The following is a 14,043-nucleotide window of genomic DNA, read 5'->3' as shown; positions in this document are numbered from 1 at the left end:
TTAGGAAGATACATAATTAACGTTTTTCATTTTAATAATCTGCTTGCAACAAGAAATAATTTGCTAACAGTAATACACAGAACTTTTTCAAACGGAGGCTGAGCAAAGCTTAACATCATGATGTTTTTCTTGCTTTTGGGGAAAGAAACGAGTATTAAGTACTGAGTTTCCTCTTGATAAACCCACAGCCATGTCACCCACATTAACAGGAATAACAAGAGAATTGAGGCTTCATTATCACAGTAACGTTAGTACGTAATTAGAATTCTTAAAAAGCCTGGAAGGAGGATTACCAAGAACAGTTTGCAAGACACATGAGCAACACCTCCTGTGCTGACTCAAGTATGATTTCTATCATGACATGAAGACAAGTAAAATGCAAGAAAGAATTTGAAAGCCAAGAGAGTTACGAGATATAACTGGAAAGGAAATAATATCTGAGAGCAAGGACTGAAGGAATGTCGCCTTTGTGAAGATCATTATCTGTGACATAATAACATATAACAGACAAACTGCTATTACATTCATTAACCATGACCCAGGAAAAATGAGGTTTACTGCAACTGTAATAGAGGATTAAGTGCCGCACCTCAGGGCACTGATATTCCAAGGTACTTTACAATACTTTTTCAGTTGGTGGTTATCAATTTACACGCTCTTGAAAGAATGTCAATACCCAAAAAAGGATGACCTGAAGTCCACGTTCAGTGTACCATGAAGCTGCATTAGTCGACAGAAGGTTGTTTCTTTCTAAGTGTACTTTCATTGACTTTAAGTATTCTCACTTCTGGGAAATACTTTTTTTTTTTTTAAAATAATTTTTGTAATTCCTTCCAAATGATGATTAATTTATTAGCCTTAAACTCATAATAGCAATTTTTTCTACTCAGTGCTATACTGCCGCAACACAACACTTCCATTGCAACAAATGGAGAGAAAAGCATCCTGAGGGCCAGGGAACAAGAAAAGTGTGTGTTTGTCTCAGGAAATGGCTGCTCCCAATTAAGTCAGGAGAAAATAAGTCAGGAGAAAATCTGTCACTCCATTATGTAATTATGCTGTTGCCAACCACTTCCCAGATGCTCTAGGAAACCTAGGAGAAAAAATATGGCTTACACATAGAGAAGCTATAGCACCACCTCATATTCACATTTTTCAAAATACAAAGTTATCTCAGACTTTAAATAGTAGATTCTGCAGTTATACATATCACCATTAATGATTAATATTCTCACTGACACGAATGCAGGCTGTATATGCATCTAAAGTTAATGAAGACGCTGATGATGTTGTAAAATGGAAACATAACTACAAATTGACAGATTGCCAATGCAATATTGTTTCATCTGGACAACTTTATGCATTTTCTTGCTTGAGATACTCCCTGAGACCACAAAAATGTACAGAAGAAATATTTCTTACTGAAATTAGTGTCTACAAAAACCAAGAAATTTACTATGTGAATGCTGTCTTTCTGTTAGGATGTGGACAACTCATGGTATTTCACACTTCTGTGATCATCAGAGTGCATATTCTTCAAAACGAGTGTGCGTATTACACTCACGCACGTGACATTTTCAGCACATCATTCTGAGCAAGAAGACTGTATTCTGCTGCATTCCTTTTCTGACTCCATTTCTCTCCAAGATCTCTTAAGAATGAAGGTGCTCATAACACTGGATATTACCCATATTACGATTAGGACTCTACTTTATCAACAGGAAACTCCAAACTTCAGTCTTTGCTCTCTTCTAAACTCAGCAGACTTCTGCAGCATATTTCAAGACCCGATTCTATGCATACACTGAAGAATTATTCTAGTAGAACTAGAGATGTTTTGCTTAGACTGACTTAATGTGATTTATAATACATAGGGATAGAGCACATGCCAAAGAGAAAAAAGTAACAGCAGGCACATCTCAGAAAACTGGGGGGTCAGGAGGAACATGAAGAGCAAACAATAAATCTGAGGCTCCTCTTTTCCTTTAGAAAACTAGAGGAACTAGAAAGGACAAAAATGCAGGTTGGTAAGAGGTGCATAAAAAATACCTGTTCGCTATGACAAGGTTCAACTTCATGTCTTTTAAAAAGACTTCCAAGAATACCTTTTTTGTTGTGTAATGCTTGACCTACAGTTAAGACTTGGAGTTTTGAATTCAATTATAACTAGGGTCAGTACTCAACTTCTATAGCAACTTCAATGTGTATTTGAAAATTCTCCAAATCCTAGTTATCCTCTACCCAAAATGACCTTGTGTTCCTTACCTTACAGCAATAATCTATAAGACACCTAAAGTGTTATACAGATCAAATTTCATACCCATTCATTCTTGTACACAAAACGATATATAATGATGCACGATACACATTATGTGCTTTCTCTTACAATGAAGGACTCACTATTACTTTTTTTTAAAAAGACTCCCAGCTGTTCTAAAATAAAAAAAAAGACATCTTCTTCATACCCTAGGAACTGAGTAGACAAAAGTTACATCTTTTGTACATCTACATTAAAACATAAATGAAGAAACCTAGTGACCACACGTATGCCTATCCTGGCTCACTTAACCACACACAAACCCTTCAAGAAGGCTGTACAGTAACGTACCAGTTACACAAAGCAACGTGACACAACTTCTGAACACCTCCTCACAAATACTTTCAGTTAGCACAAGGTCATGGAATAGGAAGTATGAGCAACACCAGCTAATTTCTTACTTACTTTGAAAAAGAGTAATTGAAACTACTACATTCTTATTTTTCTTTCAGTTGCTCAATTGTAATATTTAATGATCTGGTCAGAAAAGGAATGTAAAAATAGAAGAAGAAAAGCGTTTAAATTCTTTACTAGACCTCCTGATTTAGTGTTCAAGTTGGATCTTAAAAATCAATTCAACTCTGACCCCACTCTCTAATGCTTTAAGCATTGTGAAATTTGGAAGACCCATAAACCCATCTTCTCATCCCATCCTAAATATGCTGCCCAACATTCAGGCACCCAAGATGGATTTCTCATATAAAACTCAGGGGTGCAGTTCATCTCATTAACTTAAAGGCTTAGTTAGCTTACCCAAATTACTCCTTTACATTCCCCTATGGAGACTAATTCAGCACATCTGCTCAGACTGAGGATGAATCACACTCTGAAGGTTTCCCTCCTTTCCTACTGACTATAGAGACTGTCTAAATACAAGGCTCACGATCCAATAGAAGGTAACTAAATTTAGGCAGGACAAACGCTTAGTAGTAATGCCCAGGTAGCCAAGCACATGCAGAACTATTAGAAGTATCTCTGCATTGCAGGCTAGGGCAAGAAGGGGAGCACTGCTTTCCTCAACGGCTGAAGTCTGTATCCATTGGCAGCACAGAGTTACACTATGTTGGGAAGATAATTTTCTCTTTTACAAATCAGTATCTGAAGCTGAAAAAAACAAAACAAAACCCAACATGCTCCCTAAGTTTAAAAAGTGGTAACCAGGCCATTTACCTGAAAAGTGGCTGAGTTTGCATCCTCAGAGAACACTCTTTCCCTACATCCTTTGTTCGTTCAAGTCTATAACCATGCAAATCCCACACACCATTTCTCTCTCCAAAATCTCATTCATGATTCTGTTGACAGGATCTCAGTTTCTAAACACCATGTTCTTAGCACAGTAGTGCCTCTCATTCAGATACCAGTCCAAGACACTACGTATTTGTATTGCTTAGGTACATTCTGTTTTAATAAGGGTGTTATTAAGATAAACCATCGCTTCATTACGGGTATTATTTTGAAAGAGTAATGCAGTGGGCATCTGCATGACACGACAACACGTCAGAGAAGGACTCCTATAGTGGCAGGCTGTAATATTGTAGCAGTTGGTCCTTAAATAACAAAAGGTCAAGAGTCTGTTTATCTGGTTTCTTTCTGCAATCACTTTTTCAGTGAACAAATGCCCATATTTAAAAGGCAACAAACACACATGGCACCTTTTCGACACCAACACACAATAATCTAGTAGTGAAAATTAAATACTACTCCATTCTTTACGAAAGCTTTCGGTAATATCAGCTGATGCTGATTTATGCCATTATCCAGCCTAGCATGTGCCCCATCAGTCTCTTGCGTGTCACACACACATACACATGCTGGTGTAGATAGGCAGACACACCCAGCATTTACACGTAGCTGGCAGCAGCACCTTGGCAGCAGCGTGCCTTCTCTGCTTGTAGCACTGCAGGTACCGAAACTAACTGCAGAGTAGAAATTCACAGAGAAGCTGTGTACATTTAGCTGAAGAACACTTATTCATTCCACCAGCAGGTACGTTTTCCCAGGTACATTTAACATTTTTCACTCATTTCCCAGATTTCAAATCACTTTGTTCCTGGTAATAAAAAGTAAAGCAGTCAAATTTACAGACAAAGAATGAAAGCCTGCCTTGAACAGGAGAAGGTTCCAGCTTTCAAAAAAAAAAAAATCGTACAGGTGTAGTATCATTTTTAATAGCATGCCGTTTCTATCCTATGACTCCTTCAAGGTCTCAAATACTTCTGACAGACTGTAGATTCTATATAAATATATTTTTGGGGGTTTAGAGCATTTCTAGGTTAAAAAAAAAACAACAATGCAGTTATGTGCTTACATTAAGAGATGTATGTAAGTCAGCTCACTGCCTTGCAGCAACACAGAATGGTTAGTATCTACTAACAGTACTTACTGCTGGGACCACACCTCTCATAGCTGTTTTACAAGCTCATTTGATTTCTAGTACTGAATGACATCTCCCATAGTACAAACAAGTTATAGGTTTGTGTAGATAGGATAAAACCACATGCAATGATTTTTTAGAGCACTGAATAAACACTTTCTTCTCTATAATTCAAGCAAAATACTCAAGGTTGTTTTGAAACAATGTACTAAAACAGCAGCGTGCTGAATGGTGGGTCTTTCTTAGCTCTCATTCAGAAAGCTCCCTTCATTCAGTTCGAGTGGTGCTCACTTGCGGCCCAGCCAAGGCCACCCACTGCCCCTGCTGGCTGCCCCTGCCCAAAGGCCATCCCACAGATTTGATCAGCTTCCTGCACTGGACCATGGCACACAAGCATCCATAGTGTTCAGTAAAACCATTCGGAGCACTCAGTAAGTGCTGCTTAGAAACAACAAGCTGATACCTCACCAGTGACAGGCTTTGGAAACAAGCAGTAAATGCAGTAGAAAACTACTTGGTTCCTCAAGTGTTTTTTGGGTAGCTGATGCTCCTGATTTGTTAAAAATATGTCACTGCCAGAAGGATGAAAACAAGCCAAGTGACCTGCCTACAACTCTACTGCAACAAGTCCCACATTCAATATATCTATGCATCACTTTTACTAAACGTCTATAATGCCAACAAACAGAACTCTGAAAAACACTTGACTGCTTCTAATAATTTTTCTACTTCACACAGAACTGCTGTAAGACAACCCAGCCAATGTACTTAACAGAAAAGATGCACTGCATGTTGGGATCAACAAGTTCTTTAAAACAAATGTTCCCTTACACCTGGGGGGGAAAAAAAAAAAAAAAAGAAAAAGAAAAACCCAACAAAGCCAAAATATGAGCTTGGTGTCAGCTCACTATCTTCCCACAGGTGCTTCTGAGAAGGCCACAGCCTGAGTGGCAGAGACCCAGAGGGGAGGAATGCTTTGGGGAAGGAAGGGACTCACACCCACTGCCTGCGGGACCAGGTCAATCTGCCAGCAGGTGTGGCTTTCTGTTTCCTCTTCCTTCTTGTTATGACAAACTGTTTTTGCCTTCCACTTACCAACAGTGAAGGAAAAAAAAATAACACACTGAACAGAGCTGTCCATTTTGTTACACTGTTTTAGCAATAGAAAACACTGAAAGAAACCAAACGCTGAAGTGAAAAGGAGAACAAGTAATCTTCTGGAGGGGAAAAAAAAAAGTATCTCTTTACTCATAATTTATCCCCTCAGCATTGCTAAGTTCAATGCGAAGAAGATAGCTGCAAAGGTTACGGGATGGAGGAGTGGAAATGGGCAGTGCCATGAGTGTTTTCTCTTGCATTCTACTTTTCAGCAGCAATTGGTCCTGCGCTGGCATGTAAGCACTATAATATTAGACACCTGGAATGTCAAGAATGTCTGATAACCATAACCTCGCGCAGGGATAATTCCACAGCCATAAACCAGCAGCACAACCTTTGAGCTTTTCCCCTGGAAAGCTCAAATGCAGTGACATTATGAAAAGGCTATTATGTGCAGTGCAGCTACAGATTATTTGTATATGTGCTTGGACAGTGTAGAGGGAACCCTTGTTGTCAATCAAAAAATCAGCTATTATTACTAATCTAAGGCCATAAATCCCTTGATATGATTCCAGTGAGCTTTAATGTTCCCAATCCCAGAACTGCTGCCTGTGAACTTGACTTGGGAATGTTTCCTCTACCTGCCTTCTCCCGCTTTGCTTCTCATTTCATACATTTATTATCAAACTATTTCTCTTTAATAGGAAGACTGGCATTTAGAAATGCATATTTTAAAAAGATACATACAGATCAAACAAGCGTAGGTTTGTGAAACTTAAAGGCATAAACTCTCCAAGAGTTTCTGTAGGCAAATACAAACAGCATCTGTCCAAAAAGCTTATCATTTAATTGAGACGTTATATAAAAACGGAAGGAGAACGACCACAGGCTGAAATACTTATGATAAAGAATTAAAGCATTTATTCTGCTCTTCTGGATGATGTGTCACTTGGATATGACAGGCAGTAAGTATTGAAAGCACGCTTCATAGTGGCTAGTTAACTGTGAAAGGGTTAAATTACAGGACATTACTGTGGCATGAAAATACCATCTGGGAAATTCCAAGAACGAATGCAGTCAAAACTGGGCAAAAATAAAAATGAAAACTGTAACAGTAACATCAACATTAAAAGATCTTCTCTATTCCCATCCTTTCCCTCTCCCTCCTTTCCCTAATTTCATACACACACCAGGCCAAGTGAACCCTACACAAAAGAATTCTGAAAATGCTGTTCTGTGAACTCCTCTTGCAGACAAATAATTGCATTGCAAGGGACCTTTGGATTTACAGAGAGGATATTATGAACACTCCTTGTTCGACTCTGCTCCCACAGAACTCAGCAGGACTGCTGCCCAGTCCAGTAGCAGGAAACTTAAATCCGTGATGAGCACTTCTGAGAAGTACCATCCATCTGAACATCTCAAATAACCTCGCAAACATCCCACTTCAGCACTGCAGAGCACTTGGGCCAAGCACACCAATCATTCCACAAGCAGGGAAGAGTGAACTTGAGTTAACTGCCCAAGGTCACTGAATTCAGATGCAGACCTGCCAACTGCACTCTTGGGGATGCTGCATCACACTCTCACCATTACTCTCAATACCAAGCTCCTCACGATCACATTCCTAGCTTTTCACCCAATCTCCAGTTTTATGATAGTTTTCAATGCATACCTCATGAAATCATCACATACTTCACAGTATCCTGCAGCTCCTGTTGCAAACATACAGAATCAGATCCCAGTTCAACCAGTATACAGACACTCAGCCAACGCCTGGCACTGGTGAACTCTGTTTCCAGATGCTACTGGAGTAGTAGCAGTCTGTAAAATGGACTAATGGCTACTCACCTGGAAAGGGCACAAACACACCACTGATGTGAAACAACTGCAAGCAGCACACAATCATGAAAAAAGAGAGGGGAATATATTTGCATCACAGTACCAATAAAGAGACCATTAAGAAGTCTGATGGCTCTTGGTGCAGATGGTTCAGAAGTTCAGTCATTTCATCTATAGTTCCAAAGAAGGCAGCCTCTGGAAAAATGCATACATCTTTCAGAGTGGAGTGATGGACTCTGCAACAGCACAAGAAGCACAGATACTACAGATGGACACAAATCCTGAAACTGCACTAAACTGAGATAACAACTAAGGGCAGATGCGGCGGCTTCACACAAATCCACTGCGCTGAGGTGTTAAGGCACTCAGAAATCACAACCGCATGAAAGATTCAGACGCACGCCTTGGCCCACACTTAATTCCTCTCTCCAATTGGTTTAATACATAGAACTCTTCTTCTTAAAGCATTTATTGAAATTGAATTGCCTTTCTTTGTATAAGACACACAAAAAATAATATTACATTTAAAAAAAAAAAACAGAGTTCCTTCATCACCTCTACTATTTTAACATTCTTTTTTCGCTTTATTAATTGAATCCAAGTTTTAGATGAAGTTTCTTCCTTCTGGCAATAAGGTTGGAGGAATGGGAAATACTCAGCAACTATGTAACAAGAAACATCCAGGCGCTCTCCTGTGACTTCCCTTCCCACAACACGCAGTCCCAGAAACTGCCTTCAAAAAGGAAAAAAAAAAAAAGGGGAAAAAAATAATCCACACCACCACCAAACACTACACCAAAACCAAGAATGAATGCAGCAAACTCTCCAGTAGCCAATAGCGGGAAAACTGCGTGTACTCAACTTATTTCAGCAAGGCTCTCCATTTAAAAATGAAATAAACCAACTTTTACCTCTTGTGCCAAACTGATGACATCTTCCAGGTCAGATATGCTTTATGGATCCTCAAATTTAATAAATACATAAATAAAAATTAAAAAGCCTTTTCTGTACACCAGGATATGATCAATTATCACACATCCCTCTTATGAGTGCGTTTGGCACAGTCGTTCAGGGCAGTGGAAATGCTTCCAAAGCAGTCGTTTCAAAGATTGCTTAGGAATTCTAAGATACATTTGACAAGGGAACCTGGGTCTGTCAGAAGAGCCAATGCTCTGCTTATTAGACTGGAATAGGGCTTTCTACCCTCCCGACAAGTAGAAATGCTCCCTTCAGGTTCATTAGCAGTTGGCATCATTGGTTTAAAAAGACAGTTCTACTTCAGGTTCCAGAACTATACTGCAGAGAACATGATACATATTAAACCTATCCCCTGGCTATGGGCCCTAAATAGTACAGGATAAATTGTCAGCATTTTTTCAAAGAAGCGTACAAACATCGAAACAATATTCACAATACTACCAAAAAGATGCAAAAATGACATTTTACCAATCCTAACTTTCAAGGTGAAAGCATATGTGAGAGAGGGAAACAAGAACACCTGAACGAGGTTATTTTGCACATTTTTAAATTTAATTGCTTAAGCTAACAGTTTGAAATGCCAAGGAAAAAAAAAAAACCAACGAGGTTACACACAAAAGTCACTTAAGAGATTTTATATCACAGAATCACTTTTAATTGGAGCAAAAGACATTGAGTATTTCTGCCAATATCACTGAAGTTGCTCAGCTCTGTGTGGATGGTTCTCTGAATCAGTGTAACATTAGGCAGAAGTCAGAAAGCCAAACACAGCTTAAATGTTACTAGGAGAGAATGCCAGCATTTCAGATGCGTGCACTTTGCTACAGGAACTTCTCTTCTGAACTCACTCTTAGTGGCACTTGCAAAACGATGAATTAAACTTGATATTCCTTCCTTTCCTGAGGCTGTTGGGATTGGAAACTAGAAATCCAAAGACAAAAACTGTGTTATACACTGCACTCTTCTTGAATAACTTTGAAGAAACTTACACAGAAGTTCTGACCTTTATATTATTACAAAATTTAAAAATTTAATTACTGACCAAATAAAGCTAATAAACTAGCAGCATAGCTTAACAGTGTGGTACAACCCTCAGCCTTTAGCATCATAAAGGAGCATAAAACAGGGTTAATTTACAATGATGATAGAGAGAAGAATGCTTCCCAATGGGAAGAGGAAAGATAAAAAAAAAAATACTTGGGCCTTGTGCACACGCTTTAAACTGGACCCATGTTAGAAAGGATTCCTAAATCTGCTTAACTGCAGACATGACAGAGAAACTGCAAACTCATGAGCAAAGTATCTTTTAAGTCCCCTTAATGCATTCATACTTAACCAACATCTAGCATTCAGTATTTTATAATAAGCCATTAGGATTTTTTCCCCTTAGTCTTTTTTGCTTTTTTTGCTTCTGTTAATCACACAAAATTTTTTTTAAAATACATATTGCTTGAAATTGGCGTTTCTTAGGTTTGTATTAATCCTATTTGTAGCAAGTAGTGTGGTCAATATCAAGCTTCCTTAAAAATTTAAGACTATGCTGGTCAAGAGGTACAAGCAAATTCAGCAGTGCATTGCTGCTACAAAGCTCACAGCAATGGGCACCACTGAAAGCAAGTACTCATAGCTAGTCATCCCTTTATGACACAGCACCAGTTCTATCTGCCCCAGCCTTGTACTAGCAGCCTACAGTCCAGGCCTGTCTTCTTTTGAGCTACCATTCCATGGAAGTCTCAACAAATTATTGCAGGGACCTGATCTGTTCAACATCTGGATCAATGATATGGAGGATGCATCAGTGCAATCTCATCAGACTTGCAGATGAACTCAAACCAGGGATAACAAACAACCAACAGTGCCAGTGACACAACCACCACTGAAAAGGAATGGGCCGACAGGAACCTTAAGAATTTTAGCAGGGATAAAGACTCAGTCCTGAATCCTGGTGACTCTGGAATAAGGCAGATTGAAGAAATAAACTAGGAGTGGAGAAGCTGTATGATTCATTTTCATACCATCCTAGCTGCCATGCAGTTCAGTACTGCTACAAGTGCCAGCACAAGAGAAAGGGTGGAACCACTGCCCACCACAGTCCCAACTCAGGCTGTCTCAAGGCTTGTTCAGAGCAGAGTATCCAGCAGACGCTGAATTCTGGTCCTTCATGGGGATTGCCTGCAATACTGTAATACACATGACTGCTAGTACTACTACTCCATAAGAACAAGCTATTAAAAAAGGTAAGATTAAGCATGTAAAATTGGATAGGTGCTTAATTACAGCATGCAGTTTTTTATGCCTTGCCATGGCCTTCACAAAGGACAGAATCAAACCATGGATGTGATTACACTTACCTGACTTTCTCTAAGTTTGCCAACACCAAACCTCAATATTATACTCTTCTGTGAGAAGCTTTACTTCTACCACTCTGATTATTATTATTGTTTTTAAGTCAAAACTGGTTCCTTAACGAGGAACTGCTCCAGAGAGTAGGGAGAGATTAAAAAAATTGCTAATGATATCAAAAGCTGTAGTACTCTCTTAAATACTGAGCAGTGGCACTTCCATAGGAAGACAGCACCTAAGCATAAACAGTTGATTAAACGGTAATCTCTCACCTTGTATATATCTTCTGTACTGGGAGAGGCAAGTTGCCATATAAGCAGTGTTACAATAAATCCAGCCGACTAGAAAGCTGCAATTTCACAGGCTTCTGGTATTTCTTACACACCGTATTTTTAAATGATTACTTCATAAAAATCACGTAAGTATTTCGCTAAATGTTAAGTTTTTACACAGCGTGAGTAATGAAAGCCCTCAACATCAGCTCACTCACTGGAAGTACGCAGTCACCCCATGCCAGGATAAGCATTACATCTCCATTCGCCATTTATTATTCCCTTAAACTGAATGGGGAAGATTGCTCTTAAGAGGTAGCCCAGATACAAATCTCCACTATCCAATTACTCGTGTCATCTCTTTAAACTTTTCAATGAAAGTCTCATATGGTCTCTCATAAATCAATCTACATCAGTTGCTTTTGTGAAAAATCTTTAACATAAATATTAATACTCAGAGATACTATTTTTCCTCCCGTTCTACGTGATATCCTCAGGGTCCTTTGGGAAATTACCTCATGTATCATTCAAGTTTTTAAAACAAAATGTATCTGCTTGGAGGCTAGACTTCTGATTCTCCTACATCAGCCAATTTCTACAAGTACTGGAAAGCTTAAAAAAATTGAGGCACTGTAATGAAATAGGAGTCAAACTTTTAACCCGTTCAATATGCCATTAGATATTTCAACACTCTACAGTGTATTAAGTAAAGCAATTAAAGCAAATACAAGGAAAATTAACAGAGAGATGTGTACAAGCACGGACTTTGACCTAACAAGGACAAATTTCCAAACTCACGACACTAAATGCAATTCTTTTATAGCTTATGAGCAAGCACTGAGCATGGCTAAAGCTGTGCTTTAGAAAGCATTTGAAAAGGTTAGGGAAGAAAAAGAGGATCGTGATTATTCACAGTCCAGCAAAAAAATCTGCTTTCTGCAATTCAGACTCTGGGGACTCCATAGTAAGTTTCAGAGAAGAAGCTGGAATTTCCTGATCTGGCAGATATAACTTAGGGTGGGGGAAGGATAATTCTCAAAAGAGCTTTTAAATGTGGGCTTGGAATTCTGCCGGACAGAACAATGATTGATTTAAATCAGACAAAGTGAGAGATTTAATCTTCTGTCAAGTCTTAGAAATGGCAGGAGGTAGAGGAATCATCAGTGCTGCATGCTTTCTTAATGAAAAATCCATTCCTTTTGCATTTTGTTCCAAACATTTCAATGTGTTTGTGTGACTATCATTTCATGCCTTCAGCTGTCAGTACACTAAGCATCTCTCTTTATGCCATGCTGAAGAATTGAACTTTCATAGGCAAAAGCAGTAAAGAGGCTTCTGCAAAAGAATAACGTACTTAAATTATTTCCTAATGGCAACCTGCATAGCTCTTCTGTTGCTTTCAGTACGTGTTAATTTTATCCTTTCTAATCAAATTTCTATGTTTCATTAGTTTTTACACTAGTCAAATACTGGGTTGCTCTTTGTGGAACTCTGGGTGAGAGGGTCTGAGCTCCGTCCTTATTGCCAATATCGCTGCTTCATGCCAAAGGTAGAAAAAGTACTTCGTTTTTTGAACCACATTTTTCTCCTCCACCTCACTACTTTTTCTATCACTATTGGTAGTTCTATCACTTTTCTTTACCATAAATAGATTGTTACAGGGTTTATTATTCTGCTCAAATAACTTCTACACATAGCAACACTGCTTTAATAAGATAGTGACATCCACAAGCAGTGGACTAACAGTCCTGCTTATTTCTTAAAATTAGGACATTTCAATCATTACCAGCATTTTTGAAACAGTACAAACAAGACTTCCACCCAGAAGTGATTTCTGCTTTCAAAAGCCTTCACAAAACATGTTTGGCTTTCAGTGGTGACACCTGACTTCATTTGATGAGAGCCTGCAGAAGAAAAGCATGCCCTTACACATCAGAGATAAACAGTGTTTGCAAAGGAACAGAGTTTAGTTTCTTGTTTTCCAGGCCTGGATTGCTTTCTGTTGTCCCTCTGAAACCAACCACTGGGAGATACATAAGGAAGCAGCAGTGCTTGGTGACCCTTGCTGGCAGCTGAGGAATTAGTCCAGTTGATGGAGCATGGCAGTCCACTGTGCCAGCTGAAGAAAGCAGGCTAGAGCATTTTGTGATCCTTTCACTGGTCTTCAGGGAGACATCTTTTCCCTTTGCCAACCTGACTAGGAAGTTTAATTAACTCCCAAAGAACTTTACAGCACTGCCATACACCATGCTTAGTCTATAATCAAAGTCCTTTATGGGTGGCCAGGAATGGGTTCTGCAGCCTGGTAATTGCTGCAGCAGTAAGGACACAGGCAAAATGACCCATGGGGTGGAACGTGCCTGGGAAAGTCACTTTAGGCAGAAAGATGGGTAAGTCTCCTTGGCAGCTGAAACACTGTAGAGCACATAGAGCATGGCAGTTGCCACATACAGAATGAGACAGAGAAGGGTCAGAGAAATCCCTCTATTGAGGTATGGGGGATGTCTGCAGCGTGCCATAAGAGACCAAACTCCCTGCTAAGACAATACAAGGGCTGAAACACCCCAACACTGACCTTCATGTCTTTGTTTCCTTATACCTTGCTTCCTCCAGCTGCTATAATGCCTTAGAAAGAGAAAACAGAAGGGGAAAAGCAATTTCCAAGGTCAAAGGTAGATAAAACACAGCTAGAATCATCTGAACTCAGTTTTCAGAGATCAGCAGAAGGAAGGCCTGGCTATCCCTACGTGCACGGCCCAAGGAGCAGACCAAACAAGGGCTGCACAGAGCAAATCATGCTCCTTCTGCCAGCTGCTACA

General features: G+C 39.3%; 1 protein-coding gene across 4 annotated transcripts in view; it reads right to left on the bottom strand.

Moving 5' to 3' along the window:
* WWC2 (WW and C2 domain containing 2) overlaps window positions 1–14,043 on the bottom strand; it is an 85,241-nt gene that overhangs the window by 59,721 nt on the left and 11,477 nt on the right. The gene's annotated exons all lie outside the window — the stretch shown is intronic.

The sequence above is a fragment of the Tympanuchus pallidicinctus genome, unplaced genomic scaffold, assembly GCF_026119805.1.
Source record: "Tympanuchus pallidicinctus isolate F22 unplaced genomic scaffold, pur_lepc_1.0 scaffold2, whole genome shotgun sequence".
NCBI classification, from domain to species: domain Eukaryota; kingdom Metazoa; phylum Chordata; class Aves; order Galliformes; family Phasianidae; genus Tympanuchus; species Tympanuchus pallidicinctus.
Note: the sequence above shows the minus strand (reverse complement) of the source record. Positions and strands in the feature narration are given on the sequence as shown.